Source organism: Pan troglodytes, chromosome 14 (assembly GCF_028858775.2).
Source record: "Pan troglodytes isolate AG18354 chromosome 14, NHGRI_mPanTro3-v2.0_pri, whole genome shotgun sequence".
Taxonomy (NCBI): Eukaryota; Metazoa; Chordata; class Mammalia; order Primates; family Hominidae; genus Pan; species Pan troglodytes.
This window is the reverse complement of record NC_072412.2, coordinates 22,607,872-22,627,263: the sequence shown is the minus strand read 5'-3', so window position 1 is coordinate 22,627,263 and position 19,392 is coordinate 22,607,872. Positions and strand designations below refer to the sequence as shown.

The 19,392-nt window shown below is 44.7% G+C and overlaps 1 protein-coding gene and 1 long non-coding RNA gene across 5 annotated transcripts in view; one reads left to right on the top strand and one right to left on the bottom strand.

Moving 5' to 3' along the window:
* The first annotated feature begins 4,586 nt into the window (after nucleotides 1-4,586).
* Nucleotides 4,587-19,392, top strand: part of SACS (sacsin molecular chaperone) — a 103,325-nt gene continuing 88,519 nt past the window's right edge. For 2 of the 4 annotated variants that reach the window (XM_016925040.4, XM_016925037.4), the window contains exon 1: nucleotides 4,590-4,712. The gene's annotated coding sequence lies outside the window, so the exon portion shown is untranslated. Of the gene's footprint in view, nucleotides 4,934-19,392 lie in introns of all 4 variants that reach the window. The other 2 variants (XM_016925039.4, XM_054665080.2) reach the window with 2 other exon arrangements.
* Nucleotides 9,460-19,172, bottom strand: LOC129136802 (uncharacterized). Its single transcript, XR_008538731.2, has 2 exons — nucleotides 18,819-19,172; nucleotides 9,460-11,353 (listed from the first exon to the last, which is right to left on the bottom strand). It is a non-coding gene; the product is annotated as an uncharacterized LOC129136802 (long non-coding RNA).

Genomic DNA, 19,392 nt, shown 5'->3' with positions numbered 1-19,392 from the left:
ATGCCATCTCATTGTGGTTTTGATTTGCATTTCTCTGATGATTACTGATGATGAACATTTTTCATTCATTTTTAGCTTTTGATTTAAAGCGAGAGATATGTGATTATTTCTTTCACTTGAACACTTAGAGGCCACTGCAGTGTTATTCACAGGCATAATTTCAATATTGTTGTGCTTCAGGGAATAGGGAAGCCTGAGTGGGAGCGAGAGAGAGAGGCAGAGAGAGAGGAGGGGAGAGACAGAGAGAGAGAAACAGTGAACAGCTGGTCAGTGGAGCAGTCAGAACACACAACATTTGTCAATTAAATTCACCGTCTTATATGGGTGCCACTTGTGGAGCCCCAAGACAATTACGATAGCAACATCAAAGATCACTGATCACAGATTACCATAACAGATATAATAATCAGAGCTTGAAATATTGTGAGAATTACCAAAATGTGACACAGAAACACAAACTAAGCACGTGCTGTTGGAAAAATGGCTCCAATAGTCTTACTCAAGGCAGGATTGTCATGAACCTTCAATTTGTAAGAAACATAGAATCTGCATTGTGCAATAAAGTGATATGCAATAAAACAAGGTATGCTTCTATTCCCATTTCACAGATGAAAAAACTGAAGGTCAAAAGTCATGTGACTTTCCCAGACAGTTCCTGGTTTGTAGATATTTAATCTCTATAATCCCTGACAAGAGCAATCATTACTATTGATCATGCTGGCATGATGTGCCAGTGAGTTAGTAAAACCGGTGATATTGGTCAGGGTTCTCTAGAGGGACAGAATTAATAGGATAGATGTATATATAAAAGGGAACTTATTAAGGAGTGTTGACTCACACGATCACAAAGTGAGGTCCCACAATAGGCCATCTGCAAGCTGAGGAGCAAGGAAGCCAGTCCGAGTCCCAAAACCTCAAAAGTAGGGAAGCCAACAGTGCGTAGACTCCTGGTCTTTGGTCTGTGGCCAAAGGTCCAAGAGTCCCAAAGCTGAAGAACTTGGGGTTCAATATTCATGGGTAGGAAGCATTCAGCACGGGAGAAAGATGTAGGCTAGAAGACTAAGCCAGTCTAATCTTTCCACATTCCTCTGCCTGCTTTTATCCTAGCTACTCTGGCAGCTAATTAGACTGTGCCCATCCAGATTGACGGTGGGTCTGCCTCTGCCACTGACTAAAATGTTAATCTCCTTTGGCAACACCCTCACAGACACACCCAGGAACAATACTTTGCAGCCTTCAATCCAATCAAGTTGACACTCAATATTAACCATCACAGATACAGAAGCTAAGACTCCAAAACTATGACTAGATGCCGAGACTTAGCTTGTATCATTCAGGTTGAGCTGCTAACCTTTCTGAGTTGATAAAATCTGACCCTCATACAGCTTTGAGGAAGAGGCCAAGAAAACCATGTGGTCTCCAGGCCACATGTGAGCAGAGCTTTGGCCACGTGATATGGCTGGAACGAAAGACTGGCACGGTGGGAGCAGCAGCTGGGAGGATCCAGGAGAAGGAGTCAGCATATTGCAGCAGCTCTTTGAAACCTCTGGACAAGTGGCAGAGACTCATCCTCTAGCTGCACTTTTGTGGTTCTGGACAGCCGTGGCACCAGGTCATGTTTTCTCATGTTCTAGGCTCAGCTTAGGGTAAGGTGGAGACATTGACTTAGGGTTCTCCAGAGAAACAGAACTAAAGATATTTATAGATATGTAAGAAGGTATTTATTATGGAAATTGGCTCATGTGCTTGTGGAAGCCGGTAAGTCCCCTGATCTGCCATCTGCAAGCTGGAGAACAAGGAAAGCTGTTGGTGTGATTCAGTCTGAGTCTGACGGCCTGAGAACCAGGCGAGCTGATGGTGTAAATCCTAGTACAAGGCCAAAGGCCTGAGAATAAAGTGGGGGTGCTGGTGTAAGTCCTGGAGTCTGAAGATCTGAGAACCAGGACCTCTGATGTCCAAGGTAGGAGAAGATGGGATGTACCAGCTCAAGGAGAGAGAGGGAGAGAATTTGTTCTTCCTCTGACTTTTGGTTCTCTATCTGGGCCCTCACGTGGGATGATGTCCGTCTACATGGGTGACAGCAGAGCTTCTTTACCCAGTCTAGTAATTCAAATGCTAGTCTCTTTGGCAGACACCCTCACAGACACACCCAGAGAGGATGCTTTACCAGCTATCTGGGTATTCCTTAGCCCAGTCAAGTTGACACCTAAAATTAACCATCACAGACAGATTGACCTCTGACCTGGGTATGTTAACGGTCAATCTTTGCCCAGAATGTGGAAGATCTGTGGTTCATGAATTATCCAGAAATCTTTGCTTTCTTAAATTTTTAGGACAAAGTCTAAATCTTTTGACAACAACATTCCAATAGCATAAATGGCACCATAAGTGTAAATGAACTCATATGGTTTATTTCATGTGCCATTGTATCTGGACAGTGGCATAGTGAAGGGCTTGCAATGCACATGAAATCACCTTCCAAATGTGTAGAAACTCACATATAAACACATGCAATTTGTTGTAACAGTAACAAGGTGTATCACAGGCAGTGCTCACAAGGGTATTTAAGCTTTGACTTCTACATTGCAACACTATTTTTTGTCTTTTTTTTTTTTTTAATTTTAGAGATGAGGTCTCACTCTGTCACCCAGGCTGGTGTGCAGTGGTGCAATCATAGCTCACTGTAACCTTAAACTCCTGGGCTCAAGTGATCCTCCCACCTCAGTCTCCCGAGTAGCTAGGACTGCAGGCATGCACGACCAATGCCTGCTTAATTTTTTAATTTTTGTAGAGATGAAGTCTTGCTATGTTTGTTTCTGTTTTTTTGGGACAGGGTCTCACTCTGTTGTTCAGGTTGGAGTGCAGTGGCACAATCTCAGCTCACTGCAACCTCTGCCTCCCAGGTGCAAGCAATTCTCCTGCCTTAGCCTCCAAGTATCTGAGATTACAGGTGCACACCACTGCACCCAGCTAATTTTTGTATTTTTAGTAGAGATGGGGTTTCACCATGTTGGCCAGGCTGGTCTTGAACTCCTGGCCTCAAGTGATCCACCCACCTCGGCCTCCCAAAGTGTTGGGATTACAGGCGTGAGCCATTGCGCCCAACCTGAGGTCTTGCTATGTTGCTCAGGCTGGTCTCAAACTCCCGGCCTCAAGCAATCCTCCTTCCTCAGCCTCCCGAGTTGCTAGGACTACAGGCATGTACCACCACACCTGGCTAAGCAACACTATTTCTGAATAATCAATATTTCACTGGATACTTTTATTTAGTGTGAGTAGGTAGGCAAAATCGTCTAACCTTTCTGAAAACTATACATATATATTATATATATAGTTTATATATATGTAGTTATTTATAACTTTTCCCTTTGGGGGTGTAATGGTTTACAGCTGTGAGTAGAAGAGCCTGCTGGGGGAGCAACATACTGGGTATTCACCGTTTAGTCTACGGTGTCTAGCTGATGCCAGGAACAAGCAAGTGCTCAATATTTGTGTGCTGAATTAAACTGATTACAACTGAACCATGTAAGAATGGTGGTAGCCTCAGAGAGGCAGGCTCACTCCACAGGCGCATGCCACCGAGGGCCTGTTGGTCCACACGGCGCTATAGCGAGAGCTCAATGAAAAGGCCCTGCAAGACACCATTTCTCCCCAATAGAAACGTGCTTTGTTTGTGATTATTCAGTCCTTTTGTTAGAACAAGTTTCCCACCTATCTCCCAGGAAATAATATGTACACAAATCTGTGAGTCTAGGATGTGAAGGAGACACCATTAGATGTGGTCAGACCAGTGCAGGGCCAGGTACAAGAAGCAGGGGCTCTCCTTCCCCAGTTGCTGCTGACATTTGGGGCTTGCTTTGGTCTTCTCCCAGGAGAGATCATTTGAGCCTTTTCAGGTCTGGAGTTGTTTGAACTGACTTAAGAGGAATTTTCCGCAGGAACGAAGCAATAAGAAGCTTCCGAGATCCAGTATTTCCAGATAAGCCAAAATTCTAGATTTATATGGATAAAGCAGGCAGTTCTACTAGGAGACTATCATGAGGAATATGATGTACCCAGGCCAGTGGCAGGATAGCTGTGTGCCGAAATGAAATAAATGCTGGTGGTATTTCACATCCCCCATCAGAGGAAGCAAGAAAATAGAGTTACAATATTTTGTATTATTAAATTGAGACTAGCAATTTCAACTTAGAACAGGATCAATTGTATAGCATTTCACAGTTTACAACACATTTTGAGTGAATGCTTTTTTTTTTAACCATTGGAACCTCATAAACAACTCCAAATAACATACAAAAAGCAGATTGTGAGCTACAACATTACCAGGTCACAGGTCTTCATTTCCCATGAGGTACTCGAGACCCATGAGTGACTTGTCTAAGGTCACACAACTGGGGTTTAATAGAGCCAGTCTTCTGTTAGCCATACCTACTGCTAAAAATTAGCCTTTGCAAGTGAAGAGAACAAAAACGTGTGGTTGGTTGTCACCCCCACAATGAACGACAATGCTGCACTTGCAGCATTATTGACACCTAAGGTTGATGACAGTCCTGTCTCTTTAAGAAGAAAAAAAAGGCTGCTGGGTAGGGGGAGCGACTGACTGCGGCAGGAGCCGCCTGGACCCAGTGCGGCTGCGGGACAGTCACGCTGGGAACTGCTGATGGCACTGGAGGAAAACAAAGGCCGAGAGACCCTGATGCCCACAGCCCCCAGTAAGTCCAAGGTTCCAGCTGGGTGGCCAGCGAGGGCAGCTGCAGGAGCGGCCTGGGGACGGGCAGGCTCCATGGTGTTGTTGGCCATCCGTCCCCTGAGCCTTGGGAAACCAGGGCTCGGCCACTGCAGCTGCTTGGGGGAGGTAAGGGGCCACTTTCCTTTAACATACCCGCCTTCGGAGAGGACAGAGACGAGAGGGCCTTCAGCGTGCTGTACAGCTGTGAGTAATGAGCTCTTCTGAAAATGTACAGTTTGGGTTGGCTGCTTGTGAATTTGTGGGTGAGGAGCGGCTGCAGGGTGACTAGAGAGATCTGCCGCGGTCAAGATGCTGGACTAGCCGCTTTGTCATTTTAATTTCCACCCGGGTTGCCAGGCACCGCCACAATGGAGCTGTTGCAGTAACACAGCGTGGGGTCCAGAGTCTTGTTGAACAGTAAGATGGGATTCTTAAAGTAGCTTACGGTTAATTTGCAGAATTGCTCTCACTTTCAACAGCATGCCTTCAAACAATGCCATATGTTATGGTTATCTTATATAATATTTGAAAATCCTGCTTTTAGTTAAAAAATATTTCACATATTTAATTTTATTCTAATAAGCGATCATTAGATTCTTTGAAAGAGTATTCCGGCTTTAGCAACAAAACCTCTCTCTCGCTGTCTTTTTTTCTTCCTTAAAACAAGGTCAATACCTCAGAGAAGAGGACTGGATTTGTTTCTATTAAAACATATCAATTGTTTTGGCTTTAATCTTAATTCTCTCTGCCCCTGAAGATGGATAAAGCCCATTCCGCTTAAGTAAAAGGCAGAAGCCAGGTTGAATCCACGTGCTTCCCAAGCGCAAGCTGCTCTGAAGTTATTTTGAAGGGGAACTCTTCATTTCTCCATCAGTGCAGATAAAAGTAATTGATTCACAGGTCATGGATGAAAATAATAATAATAATAATAATAATAAATAATTGACACTTAATCCCATTTTATTTGTCACATGACAAGTAGATTTGCCATTCTGTTTTTCTTAAGCTGCCCATTGATAACCAGACTCATTCTAGGTTAATGCAGGGTCATGATGTCCCAGTAGTTTTACTTATGACCATCCAGACTGCCTTCCCTAATCTTGCCCTGAAGCCTCACTTTGGGCTGTGACAACGATCCCCAGTTTCCTTTCCGCTATCCTCCTTAGCCGTCCCTTTCATCCTTTCTTCTCCTTCCTGGGCTGTTTGGGCAATTTTTTCTTTCTTTTCTCCTTGGATCTTAAAGACTCCTTCAGTCTCTCTTTCAAACAAAGCAAGCCAGATTTTCTACATACCCTATTTTCCTTTAATCTTACTTGGTTTATAAGAACTTTTCCATGATTAAGTGTTTTCTATTCTTCACATAATAGGAAGAAAAGTCCAATCATAGAACTTGAAGACCAAGGTTTGCTTACATCTGAAGCATCTCAAAACCATTGCTTTACGCAGGACTTGCCCCCAGAAGCCCCAGGTTCCAATCTCAGGTCTACCACATCCTTACTCTGCAGCCCCTGACAATCCATATAACTTCTGTGAGCCTCAGTTCCCTCCTGTGTCAGAGATGACACAATTATTCACTTAATGGTCACAGGGTTGAAACCAGGTGATTTGTATGAAGGCGCCTAGCAGGGTTCTTCACACAGTGTCACTATTTAGTAAGAGTTTTGTCGTTTTCTCACTCAGTCCACCATCTACCTAACCACCATGGTGAAGCATGCTAAAGTGGTTCATGCACCATTTCCCAAAAGGAATAAATTTTGAAATGAACTTTTGGCTGAGTGCATCTGAATGAGTCCTGATCAGTACAAAATACATATTCAGTTCTTGCTATGCACGAAACACTGTTCTAAGCCCTCTTGTCTATAAAAGGAACGCTGATGTTTCCATGTTGCCATAGGAGTATTCTTTGGAAGAAGGAAGGCGGATTCTCTTTGTACAACTCTTCCTAAATCCTTTAAGACAGCAGCAGTGATGATGATATTGACCACTCCCACCATGAGCCTACATGAGGACTACTAAATGTGATTGATGCAGAGGATGCCAAGTTGGAAGTCAGGACAATTCCCATTGCTATTCTGATCTTGGACAGCCTGGGTGGCAATTTGCTCTTTGCAATGACAATCCTGTTACTATTTTAATTTCTACTTTATGTGTCTTTCTCCTGCCGTCTTTCCTTTCCTTAACTCACACTCAGGATATTGTGTAAGATTTTAACGTCTAGGAGAGGCCGTTTCACCCCTACCTAAGGGGGAACATAGCGAAGTTGGGAAAAGCACTGGATTGGGGACCAAAGGGTGTGGCTCCAGCCCTGCTTTGACTTCTCTTTGTGCTAATTAGAAAGCCTTTTAACGTCATCTCTAAGGCAAGAGACATAGAATAATCTTTCAATTTCCTTCAGGTTCTGACTAGATGATTCAGATAGCTCTCTTTGGGGTAGCCTCAGTTTACAACAATTATTTGATCAAATTAAATGCTTTTATCTCATTGATTCTTACAATAGCCTTATGAAACAGGCAGCCCCATTTTGCAGATTACAAAATGCAACCTTAAGAGAGAGTAGAACCCCAAGTATTTCTTATTAGTAAAAGGAGAGACTGACTAGATGGTAAGACTCGATTCCCTTGGGGAGCATCACTGAGTTCTCAGACTGAACTCTGAGCTCTGTTCCTACCATGGTATCCCCCTCAAGGCACTTCAAATTGACGACGATGTGAAACCCAAGGTGACACGTTGGTTCTGGGTTTTGTCAGGAGAGATCTGTGGTCCAATTATAATAACCTTACATCCAGACAAACATTTGTTTTAAATATTCTGCTCGAGATTACACCATGAGTTTGTCATCTGGGGCAGAAAATAAGGGCTCTACAGTCCACATAGCCTTTTACTGTGTTCTGAAATGACATTTAAAAATAAATCAAAGCCATCCTAATATAATTATTGGTGATCATTTAAATCCTTACCTCATTAAAGTACTAAGTGCTAGAAAGGAGTATTTGAATTCTATACGTATCTAGAATTTGTGCACATTTTCACATAGTACTACTTTAGCCTTTTTCCTTGTTTTTAATGCAATGATAAATTTCACCATTTAAAAACCCTGATAGGATTACAAGATAAAATACAAAAAATATTGCATAAGACATAAACATACTAAAAAATAATTCGTGGTTTATCTGAAACTCAAACTTAAGGTATATATGTTTATATTTATAATTTTTATTTGCTAAATTTGGCAATATGATATAAACAGAGCTTTACTTGATCAATGATAGTTACTTAGAGCTTAAGGATATTAGTTTGTTAGGTCTTTAAGCTTCAAACATAAATTACAACCAATCTTTATGAGTTTTTTGTCAATTACACCAAATATTCCTTTAGTTTTATTTATTAATTTTTTTTTTTTGAGATGTTGTCTAACTCTGTCACCCAGGCTGGAGTGCAGTGGTGCAATCTCGGCTCACTGCAACCTCCACTTCCCGGGTTCCAGTGATTCTCCTGCCTCAGCCTCTCGAGTGGCTGGGATTACAAGTGACTGCTACCACGTCCGGCTAATTTTTGTATTTTTAGTAGAGACGGAGTTTCACCATGTTGCCCAGGCTGGTCCTGAACTCCTGATCTCCAGTGATCTGCCCACTTCAGCCTCCCAAAGTGCTGGGATTACAGGCGTGAGCCCAGCCAATATTATATTAAATGTTTATGCTAAGTGACCATCCAGAGACAATCCTGATTACAAAGAACAGATCTATGTTCATTTTACTGTCATATTCCTGAGAGTCCCTGCTAAGAATAGTAATAAAAAGTACCCAAGATTTTAATGTATTTGGAGGAAGATATACTGGGTTTTGGAACCTGGCTCCACATCATACTAGTTCTGACACTTAACCTCTTGCAGCCTCAGCTTCCTCCTTCTTAAATGGGATTCATGATAGGTTAAAAATCCCTACCTCGGGCCTGGCGCGGTGGCTCACGCCTGTAATCCCAGCACTTTGGGAGGCCCAGGAGGGCAGATCACGAGGTCAGGAGATCGAGACCATCCTGGCTAACACGGTGAAACCCCGTCTCTACTAAAAATACAAAAAAATTAGCCGGGCGTGGTGGCGGGCGCCTGTAGTCCCAGCTACTCAGGAGGCTGAGGCAGGAGAATGGCGTGAACCCGGGAGGCGGAGCTTGCAGTGAGCCGATATCGCACCACTGCACTCCAGCCCGGGTGACAGAGCGAGACTCCGTCTCAAAAAAAAAAAAAAAAAAAAAAAAAAATCCCTACCTCAACGACTGAATCACAGTTTAGTGAGCCTCTGCCATGGTTGTACATGGTCAATCCTCCCCAAAGAGTTAGTTTTTAAAGAAATAATTGAATATTATTTTTCCTTCAAAAAGTCAATATTATTAGATAATATCAATTAAGATATTATGTATTCTGAAATGACACTTAAACATCAAATATATTTTAGTCATATAATCTATTTTTAAAATTTCATTTAGCAGCTTTGAGATATTCACATACCATACAATTCACTCATATGTGATATTATTTTTATGTAAAATTTTATCTTTGAGAATAATTGAGCTTTTGAAGGCAAACCTAAGACTCTGGGAGTTTCTATTTCAGTGCCAGCCTTCTAGCCTCCTGCCTCCACAATTAGCTCTGCCAGTTGACAAGCTAGAATCTGAGGCCAGATAAACTACATACAAAATATGTGTAGTTTTATTATCTGTAAATTGGCCAAAGAGACTAAATTATTCACTCTTTATTGAATACTTTCTGTATCCATAAACCTAAGTAGGAGAGTCAAAGGTGAATAAGATATTCTTGAGCAACTTTCAGCAAAGTAGATGAGAAAGATTTGTACGACACAGAAGGGATTTGGAGCACTGGGGGAATAATTTATATATTTTTCTTATTGAAATACAGTATTTTTTCTGTTGTACATTTTACATCGAAATCTTTATTACACACACACAAAAGATCGGTAGCACTCTCCTTTACCTTCACCTTTTGTGCTCTAGAAACTATTTTACGTACATATTTAATTTCAGGATTATATTTAAGGTCTGGTACTGGCTGTGGTGACCCCCGACCTTTCCTGCAGCACACTATGCCAACACAGGTCTTTCATGAATGTCATCCAAAATGCTTGCTGTGCCTTACCTTTAAAGGTCTATTGATTTATAGCGTGAATTCATCCGACTTTTCCATTTTGCAAATATTCTATTTTTAAACCAATTTAGTCTCTGCTGACTCATATTTTCTCCTGAAGTTAGGAGAGTGAGATGATTACTTCGCTGATAATTCCCATGGAGGCGTTCTGTGGGCCTGAAGTCTGTCTGCATTTGGCTCCTTGTTTTTGTAATGTTAGCGGCTTTCAAGGGTCAGCTTTCACCATATTCCAGAGGATTTGTCCATGTATGAATTTGGTTGAACCAAAAGGATGAATTTTTCATTCCCATCTTCAGATGAACATGGACCCTATTTCTTAGGAGATCACCAAGGGCAATTCTGCCTCTATTCCTTTCTCAAAGAGCGTTTCTAGGGAAACTCAAGCTATTCTGCCAGGTGCAGCTGCAGAGGTGTGTCTGTGAACATGGCAGCACTGAAAACTATGAAAAGCGAAGGAATCCTTCAGGGAAGAGGGGCTTTACTAGTCCCAAAGACACTCTTAAACAAACAGACAAGACAGCATATCAGAGGAGATAGAGTATTCGTGTGGTTCCTGATTGTATTTTAATCTCATTCCTGCAGGAGAGGCCTTTCTTGTCCCGTCCTCGGGGACCAGCCAGGTGTTGCTGTGCTAGTTTCTGGGAAGCTGCTTTATCCCCCCTTCTCTCCGGTGCAATTCACTTTGTCACCTCAGGAACTTCTTCACTTCCCACACTCTTCTCCTGCCTCCCTCTGCCAAAAGGCTCTACCTCTGCCAAAGGGCGGCGTTTAGCTCAGGGAACAGCTCCCATTATTTATACAATAGTTATGATTTAAGTCCCCAGTCTCCTGGCTGTTCCTGTTTGAAACTGTGTAACTCAAAGAACTTTTCCCATCAGTGAGTAAGTGCAGCTGGCATGTTTATCTTCCTACTCCTTAAATGAGATCATATGTACAGTAGTGCCAAGTTTTCCTACTGTGGGTCAAGCCCATATGCCAAAATAGGATATTTTTGCTGGGAAGGCCAAGAGGTCACTGCGTGGCACATCTGCTTGCTAGCTGTGGGCAGTGGCTTGAGGTTCCAAGCTGGGGAGGAGGGGAGCCCCTGTCCCTAACAGCTGCTGGACAGCACTGATTGTTTTGACCCCTGAAGCATGAGAGGAGGTCATGCATCAGTGGGCAGAGAATATCATGAACACATTTCATGTCACTTCATGTGTTAAAAAATATTAGATCAGCAAAAGTAGTAGCATCTAATATTTGCAAAAACCGTCTGCAGTTGACTAAATGCTGTTAGAACACAGCTCAGTTTGGTGTTGCGGTGATACAGTTCACGGATAAGGCAAGCTGGCCCTGTTTAGGGATGAGGAAAGTTGGGCACAGCGAGATTATGCGATTCTCAAGCCATGGTGAGGAGAAGACCGAAGAATGTTCTCTTCCATCAGGTGGTGCTACTCCCCAAATGGTAGGGTAGAAGCAGCGTTCCTCTTCTGAAAAGAAAGAGAAGGAGGAAGAAGGAAATGAGGTTTGAGGGGGTGAAAGGAAAATATCTTAGGCCCCCAAAATCACTAAGGAAAACTCACCCCAGGAACTGCTTAGGGCAAACCTGCCTCCCATTCTATTCAAAGTCACTCCTCTGCTCTCTGAGATAGATGCATATCTGATTTGCCTCCGTTGGAAAGGCTAATCAGAAACTCATAAGAATGCAACCACTTGTGTATCACCTATCTGACCCATTTCCAGTCTTCTTGCTTTTGCTTCAAGTTGTCCCCCCTTTCCAGACCAAACCAATGTACTTCTTTTTTTTTTTTTTTTTGAGACGGAGTCTCACTCTGTCACCCAGGCTGGAGTGCAATGGCATGATCTCAGCTCACTGCAACCTCCACCTCCCGAGTTCAAGCAATTCTTCCATCTCAGCCTCCCGAGTAGCTGGGATTACAGGCACCCACCATCATGCCAGGCTAATTTTTGTATTTTCATAGAGACGGGGTTTCACCATGTTGGCCAGGCTGGTCTTGAACTCCTGACCTCAGGTGATCTGCCCGTCTTGGCTTCCCAAAGTGCTAGGATTACAGGCGTGGGCCACCGCACCTGGCCTGTACTTCTTACATATACTAATTGATGTCTCATGTCTCCCTAAATGTATAAAACCAAGCTGTGCCCTGACCACCTTGGGCAAATGTCATCAGGACTTCCTGAGGCTGTGTAAGGGGCACGTCCTCAACCTTGACAAAATAAACTTTATAAATTAACTGAGACCTGTCTCAGATTTTCTGGGCTCACTGAAGTCCTATACTTGTGTCAGGCACTCAGTTGTGGGGAAGAAGTAAGAGCTGGGAGCCACCGGGATTTAAACGAAGTATGGGCTGTTGCTGAACTCTTCTGGACACCAGTTTCCTTCTCTGTATAATGAAATTCACAATTCCCTACCAAATCACTAGGCTGTTATGAGACTGAAATAAGATCATCCCTATGAAATCACTTTAACAAATCTAAAATACCATGCCCCTGCAAGGTAATCTTATTGTACTGCATTTTAATTTTACTACCAGTAACATTTCAATTGTATAAAAATTTTGTATATACTAATATTCTCTGCCTTGTCACACAGACCTCCGGCGGCCATGCTCTAGCTCATAGGCACGAGCCCACTCCCGCAGGGAGTCAGGCGGGGTGGAGCTTCGGGGCCCCAAGTCCAGCACCCACCTGAGATCTTCACACCTTGAGCAGAGCAGTCGGGGCAACTTAACTGGGCACCAAGTGGGCAAAAATGGCGCCTTCCCCACCACGTGTGCAGAAGGGTGAATTCCTGGATGTTGAGGGGTGGGGGCACAGAAACTCCCTGCCTACTCTCCCCAGGAAGAAGGCAGGGCCCATGGGGACAAGGATTCCCACCTCTTCCCCACCACCATGGACATAAGGCCTTAGTGGACACCAAGGCCCCAGCACAACATCAGGCCCCAAATGACACTGGACTCTAGGTGGACACTGGACATCAGACACCAGGTTGATGCCAGGCCCTAGTCAAGTGGACTCCAGTCCCTGCATAAACATCAGGTCCCAGTTTGGCACATAGGCCCTAGGTGGACACCAGGCCCCAGCTGAACATCAGGCCCCTGGTGGATGCCCAGGTTAATACCAGGCCCCAGGTGGACACAAGGTCCCAGGTACATTCAGGTCCCGGGTGGAAACCAGGCCCCAGATGGACATCAGGCATCTGTATGTCAGGTCCCAGGTGGACACATAGGCCCCAGTTGAACACCAGGCCCCAGATGAACATCAGGCCCCAAGTGGATGTCTAGTCCCCAGGTAAATACCAGGGCCAAGGTGAACAGGAGGCCCCAGGTGGATACCTAGGCCCCTGGCGAACATCAAGCCCCAGGTGGACACCCTGACCCCAGAGGACCATCCAGCTCGAGGTGGACGTCAGGCCCCAAGTGGACACCAGTGTCCAGATGGACATCAGGCCCCAGGTAGACACTCGACTTGAGGTGTACACCAAGCACCAGGCTCACGCCCAGGCCCCCGATGGATACAATGAAACAACAGGTTCCATTCAGTGATATAATAAAGCACATCCCAAAGCTCCTTCACCCATATCTTCATGATAATTAACTGAGCTGGATAGTCACATGTTCATATATAGGCCTAATCACCTCAGAAATGTAATTATTTAGATTCTACAAAACCTGTGTTTGGACTTGTTTAATGGAAACTCAGGTTCCATTCAGTGATTTAAAACAGCACATCACAAAGCTTCTTTGTACATAGCTTGGTTTTTGTTATTAGAACTGGACGTTCATATGTTGATATATAGGCCTGATAGCCCCTGAAATGTCATATCTGAGATTCTACAAAACATGTGTCTGGAACTTGCTTCATGGAAACACAGGTTCCATTCATTTATATAAAACAGCACATCAGAAAGTTTCTCCTCACATAGCTTGTTTTTCATTATTAGGGCTGAAAATCTATATAGGTACAATAGTCTCTGAAATCTCATTTCCTTTTTTTTTTTTTTTTGAGACAGAGTTTCCCACTTGTTGCCCAGGCTGGAGGGCAGTGGCGTGATCTCGGCTCACTGCAACCTCCGCCTCCCGGGTTCAAGTGATTCTCCTGCCTCAGCCTCCCAAGTAGTTGGGATTACAGGCATGCGCCACCATGCCCGGCTAATTTTGTATTTTTAGTAGAGCCGGGGTTTTTCCATGTTAGCCAGGCTGGTCTTGAACTCCCGACCTCAGGTGATCTGCCTGCTTCGGCCTCCCAAAGTTCTGGGATTATAGGCGTGAGCCACCATGCCCGGCCTGAAATCTCCTTTCTTAGATTCTCCAAAACATATGTTTGGAAATTGTATAATGGAGATTCCAGTTGCATTCAGTGATATAATAAAGCACATCAGAAAGCTTCTTCACACATAGCTTGTTTCTAGTTATTAGTAGTGGATATTTGTATATTCATATATAAACCCAATAACCTCTGAAATGTCATTTTTGTAGATTCTACAAAACATGTTTGAAACTTGTTTCATAAAAACACAGGTTCCATTCAGTGATATAAAACAGCACATCACAAAGCTGTTTTTAGTTATTAGGGATGGATACTCGTATATTCATATATAGGATAATATCCTCTGAAATGTCATTGCTTAGGTTCTAAAAAATGAGTGCTTTTAACTTGTTTAACAAAAACACTGGTTCTTCTCATTCATATGAAATAGTACATCCCAAAGCTCAAAGCTTCTTCACACATAGCTTGCTTTTAGTTATTAAGGCTCCGTATTTTTATATATAGGCCTAATAGTTTATATATAGGCCTAATAGCTTCTGAAATCTCATTAATTAGATTCCACAAAATGTGTGTTTGGAACTTGTTTAATGAAAACTCACGTCCCATTCAGCGATATAATAAAGCACATCACAAATGTTCTTTGCACATAGCTGTTTCTAGTTATTAGGGCTGGATATTAGTAGGTTCATATAGAGGCCTAATAATCTCTGCAATGTCATTACTTAGATTCTATAATACGTCCTTTTGGAACTCGTTTAACAGAAATGCTTGTTCCATTCAGTGATATAAAACAGTGCATCCTAAAGCTTCTTCGCACATAGATTGTTTTTTGTTATTAGTGATAGATAGTTGTATATTCATACATAGGCCTAATAGCCTATGGAATGTCATTCCTTAGGTTCTAAAAAATGTGTGTTTGGAACTAGTTTAATAAAAACACAGGTTCCATTCAGTGATATAAAACAGCACATCACAAAGCTTCTGCTCACATAGCTTGCTTTTAGTTATTAAGGCTGGATTTTCATATGTTTATATATAGGCCTGATTGCCTCTGAAATCTCATTAAATAGGTTCTACAAAACGTGTTTTTACAACTTGTTTAATGGAAACTCACATTTCATTCAGTGATATAATAAAGCACATCACAAATGTTCTTCGCACATAGCTTTTTTCCAGTTAATAGGTCTGGATATTCATATGTTCATATATAGGCCTAACAATGTCTGAAATGTCATTGGTTAGATTCTACAAAACGTGTTTCTAGTATGTGTTTAACAGAAACACAGGTTTCTTTCAGTTATATGCAACACCAAAGGCTGAGGCAGGAGAATGGCGTGAACCCAGGAGGCAGAGCTTGCAGTGAGCCGAGATCGTGCCACCGCACTCCAGCCTGGGCGACAGAGTGAGACTCCGTCTCAAAAAAAAAAAAAAAGAAACACCACATCACAAAGCATCTTCGCACACAGACTGTTTTAGTTATTAGAGATGGATATTCAAATATTCACATAAGACCTAATAGCCTCTGGAATGTCATTCCTTAGGTTTTATAAAACGTGTGTTTGGAACTTGTTTAATAAAAACACAGGTTCCATTCATTCAGTGATCTGAAATACCACATAACAAAGCTTCTTCATGCACAGATTGTTTTTAGTTATTAAGGATGAATATTTGTATATTCACATGTGGGCCTAACAGCCTCTGAAATGTCATTCCTTAGGTTGTATAAAACGATAAAACGTGTGTTTGGAACTTCTTTAATAAAAACACAGGTTACATTCAGTGATATAATAAAGCACATCACAAAGCTTCTTCTCACATGGCTTGTTTTTAGTTATTGGGCCGAGTTTTCATGTTTATATATAGGCCTCTGAAATCTCATTTGTTAGATTCTATAAAACGTGTTAGGAACTTGTTTAATGAAAAGTTACGTTCCATTCAACAATATAATAAGGTACATCACAAAGCTCCTTTGCACATAGCTTTTTTCTAGTTAGTAGCATGTTCATATATAGGCCTAATAACCTCTCAAACGTTGTTACTTAGATACTTAGATAATACACCATAGGTGGACGCCCAGGCCGTAGGTAAATACTAGGCCCCAGGTACGTGCCAGGCCCCAGGTGGAAACCAGGCCCCAGATGGATATCAGGCATCTCGGTGTATGTCTGTTCCCAAGTTGACACATGGGCCCCCGTTGAACACCAGGCCCCACTTAAACTTCAGGCCTCAAGTGGATGTCCAGGCCCCAGGTAAATACCAGGGCCACAGTGAACAGGAAGCCCCAGGTAGACAACAGGCCCCAGGTGGATGCCTAGGCCCCTGGTGAACACCACGCCACAGGTAGATACCCTGACCCCAGGGCAACATCCAATTCCCAGTGGACATCGGCCGCAGGTGAATGCCCAGTTCCCATGTGGACATCAGTCCCCAGGTAAACATCAGGCCCCAGGTGGACACTGGACTTAAGATGTATATCAGGCACCAGGCTCACATCCGTGCCACAGCAGGACACAATGTCACAGGTGGACAGCCATCCCACAGAGGATACCGAGGACTCAGATGGACATCCAGGCTCAAGGGGAACATAAGACACTAGGTAGGCAACAGGCCTGGGTGCATATCAGACCCCAGGTAAATACTCAGGTTCCAGGAGTACAATAGGCTTGAGGTGGATACCCAGGTCCCTGGCAGATACCCAGTCCCCAGCTGAATGTCAATCCTCATGGGATGGCACACTCCACAGGGAAGCTAGGTGCCAAGTAAATGCCTAAACCCCTGGTGAATATCAAGCCCCAGGGGTATACCTAGACCAGAGCTGGACATCTGGCCCCAGCTGGACATCCAGGACCCAGGTGGCTATCTACACCTCAGGTTGACATCAGGCCCCTGGAGAACACCAGGTTTCAAATGACCACCAGGCCTCAGGTGGCTATGGAAGCCACAGGTGGATATCAGGTACCACGCTCACACCCAGGGCCCAGGTGGACACAAGGCCCCAGAGGAACAACAGGCCCAAGGTGGACAAAGGCCCTAGGTGCACACCGGGTCCTAGGTGGATACCCACACTTTAGGTGGACACCAGGCCCCAGGCAGACACCAGGTGCCAGGAGGATACCCAGGACTCTGGTGGACATTAGGCTCCTGGTGGACACCAACACCCAAGTGGATGTCAGGCCCCAAGTGGGCACTGAGGCCCCAGGTAAATACCCAGGTCCCTGGTCAAAAAACAGGTCCCTGATGGACAATCCGGCCCCAGGTGGACATAAGGCCTCAAGTGGACACTTGACTCCAAATGTCTTGGGTGGACACCACTCCCCAGGTGGATACCTGGGCTCCTGATGAACATCAGGCCCCAGGTACAATCTAGGTCCCATGTGAACATCCAGGCCCAGGAAGTCCTCAGGCACCGGGAAACACTCAAGCCCCAGGTGGACATCCAGTTCCAGACTGACACCAAGGCCTCAGGTGGACACTAGGCACTAGGAGAACTTCAGGGCCCAGCTGAAATCAAGCCCTGGGTGAATACCAAGGCCCTAGCTAAATACCAGGCCCCAGATTTACATTGGGCCACAGGTGAACATTAGGCCCAAGGTAGACACTGGATTCTAGGTAGACTTTAGTCCCCAAGTTCACAGTCACACCTCAGGAAAATACCAGGCCAGGCCCCAGTTGACTGTCAGACCCCATCTAGACACCAGTCCCCACATAGATAATCTGTGCCCCATCTGGACATCAGGTTCCAGGTAAACACCAAGTCCAAGGTGAAGAGCAGGCCCCAGTTGGGTATCTAATCCATAGGTGGACATCGGGCACCAGATTGACACACAGGCCCAACGTGGATACCTACACCACAGGTGGACATGAGGCCCCAGGTATATATCCAGTCCCCAGGTGACTATCGGGCCCTAGGTGAACACCAGGTCCCAGATGAACATCAGGACCCAAATAGATACCTAGGTCCCTGGGAAAAAATCAGGCTCCAGGTGGACATCCAGGACCCATGTGGGCAGCTAGGCCCAGAGTGACATCAGGTTCCATGGGGACACCCAGTCTCCAGGTGGATACTGAGTCCCTAGGGGTACACACCAGTCCTCAGTGACCGAATGGTCACGTATTCTCTGGCCAAATGCAATAAAATCACCTCCCCAAAGAATATATATTCTTTAAAACTGAAAACTACATTTCTCAATCATTCTGAAGATAAGGAACTCGCAACAGAATGCTGAACACACACAGAAACGATGAAACTCCCACAACCAACACGAGTGCAATGCTGCTCAGCTAGTCCCAGAGCAAGACCCACCACAGGCTTTGCATAGAAGACGCACAGATTAGAATGGAAGAAAATGTGGGACCCGAAATTGCAATATAAGAAAAGAGAAAAAGGCAACCACGCACACCAAGAAATCCAAGAAGTAAAGGGTGACATGGAGACATAACACGCCCGGTTTCCCAAGAAACATTAGGAACCACATTGCGAAATGAAATGGCAGGCCCCATCAAGCCCTGTTGAGACTCTGAACTGCAGGCCTCTCCTAGACGGCCTCTAGGCCTACAAATTGCTAAGGGCACCCTTAACACGTCCTACCCACCTTGTAGAAATTCCCCACCACTAGGAAAAGACACTAAAACCCATGTTGGTCCCGAGCTTACCCTGCCAGAGCTTACCTTGCCGAAGCTTCCCGCAGTCCCTGGGTGCCACTAGCTCGCTCTGTGGCTTCCTTGGAGGGCCTGTGGCCTAGGCCTGGTCCCCTCTCTCAGCTCCCGTGCCTGTCCGCCCATGACCCCAGCGGGATGGGCCCCTGGTTCCCTGGCGGAGCTGCCCTGTCGGCTCACACAGGCGCCGGACGGCCGCGCTCTTGCTCCCAGGCACCAGCCCACTCCCACGGGCAGTCGATTGTGGCACTCTCTGGGGCCCCAAGTCCTGCACCTGCCCCAGATCTTCATGCCCTGAGCAGAGCAGCGAGAACATCTTACTCAGCCCCAACTGGGCCAAAATGGCGCCTTCCGCACCACGTGTGCAAGAGGGCAAGTTCCCCATGGTGGGGGAGGGGGCACAGAAACTCCCCACCTACTCTCCTAGGAAGAGGGCGGCGCCCATGGAGACAAACCCATGGGCACCTTGATAGTCACAAATGCAATGCTAGATCAAAAAATGATATTCTGGTCAGGCACCCTGGCTCAGGTCTCTAACCTCAGCACTTTGGGAGGCTGAGACAGGGGGATCACTTGAGGTCAGGAG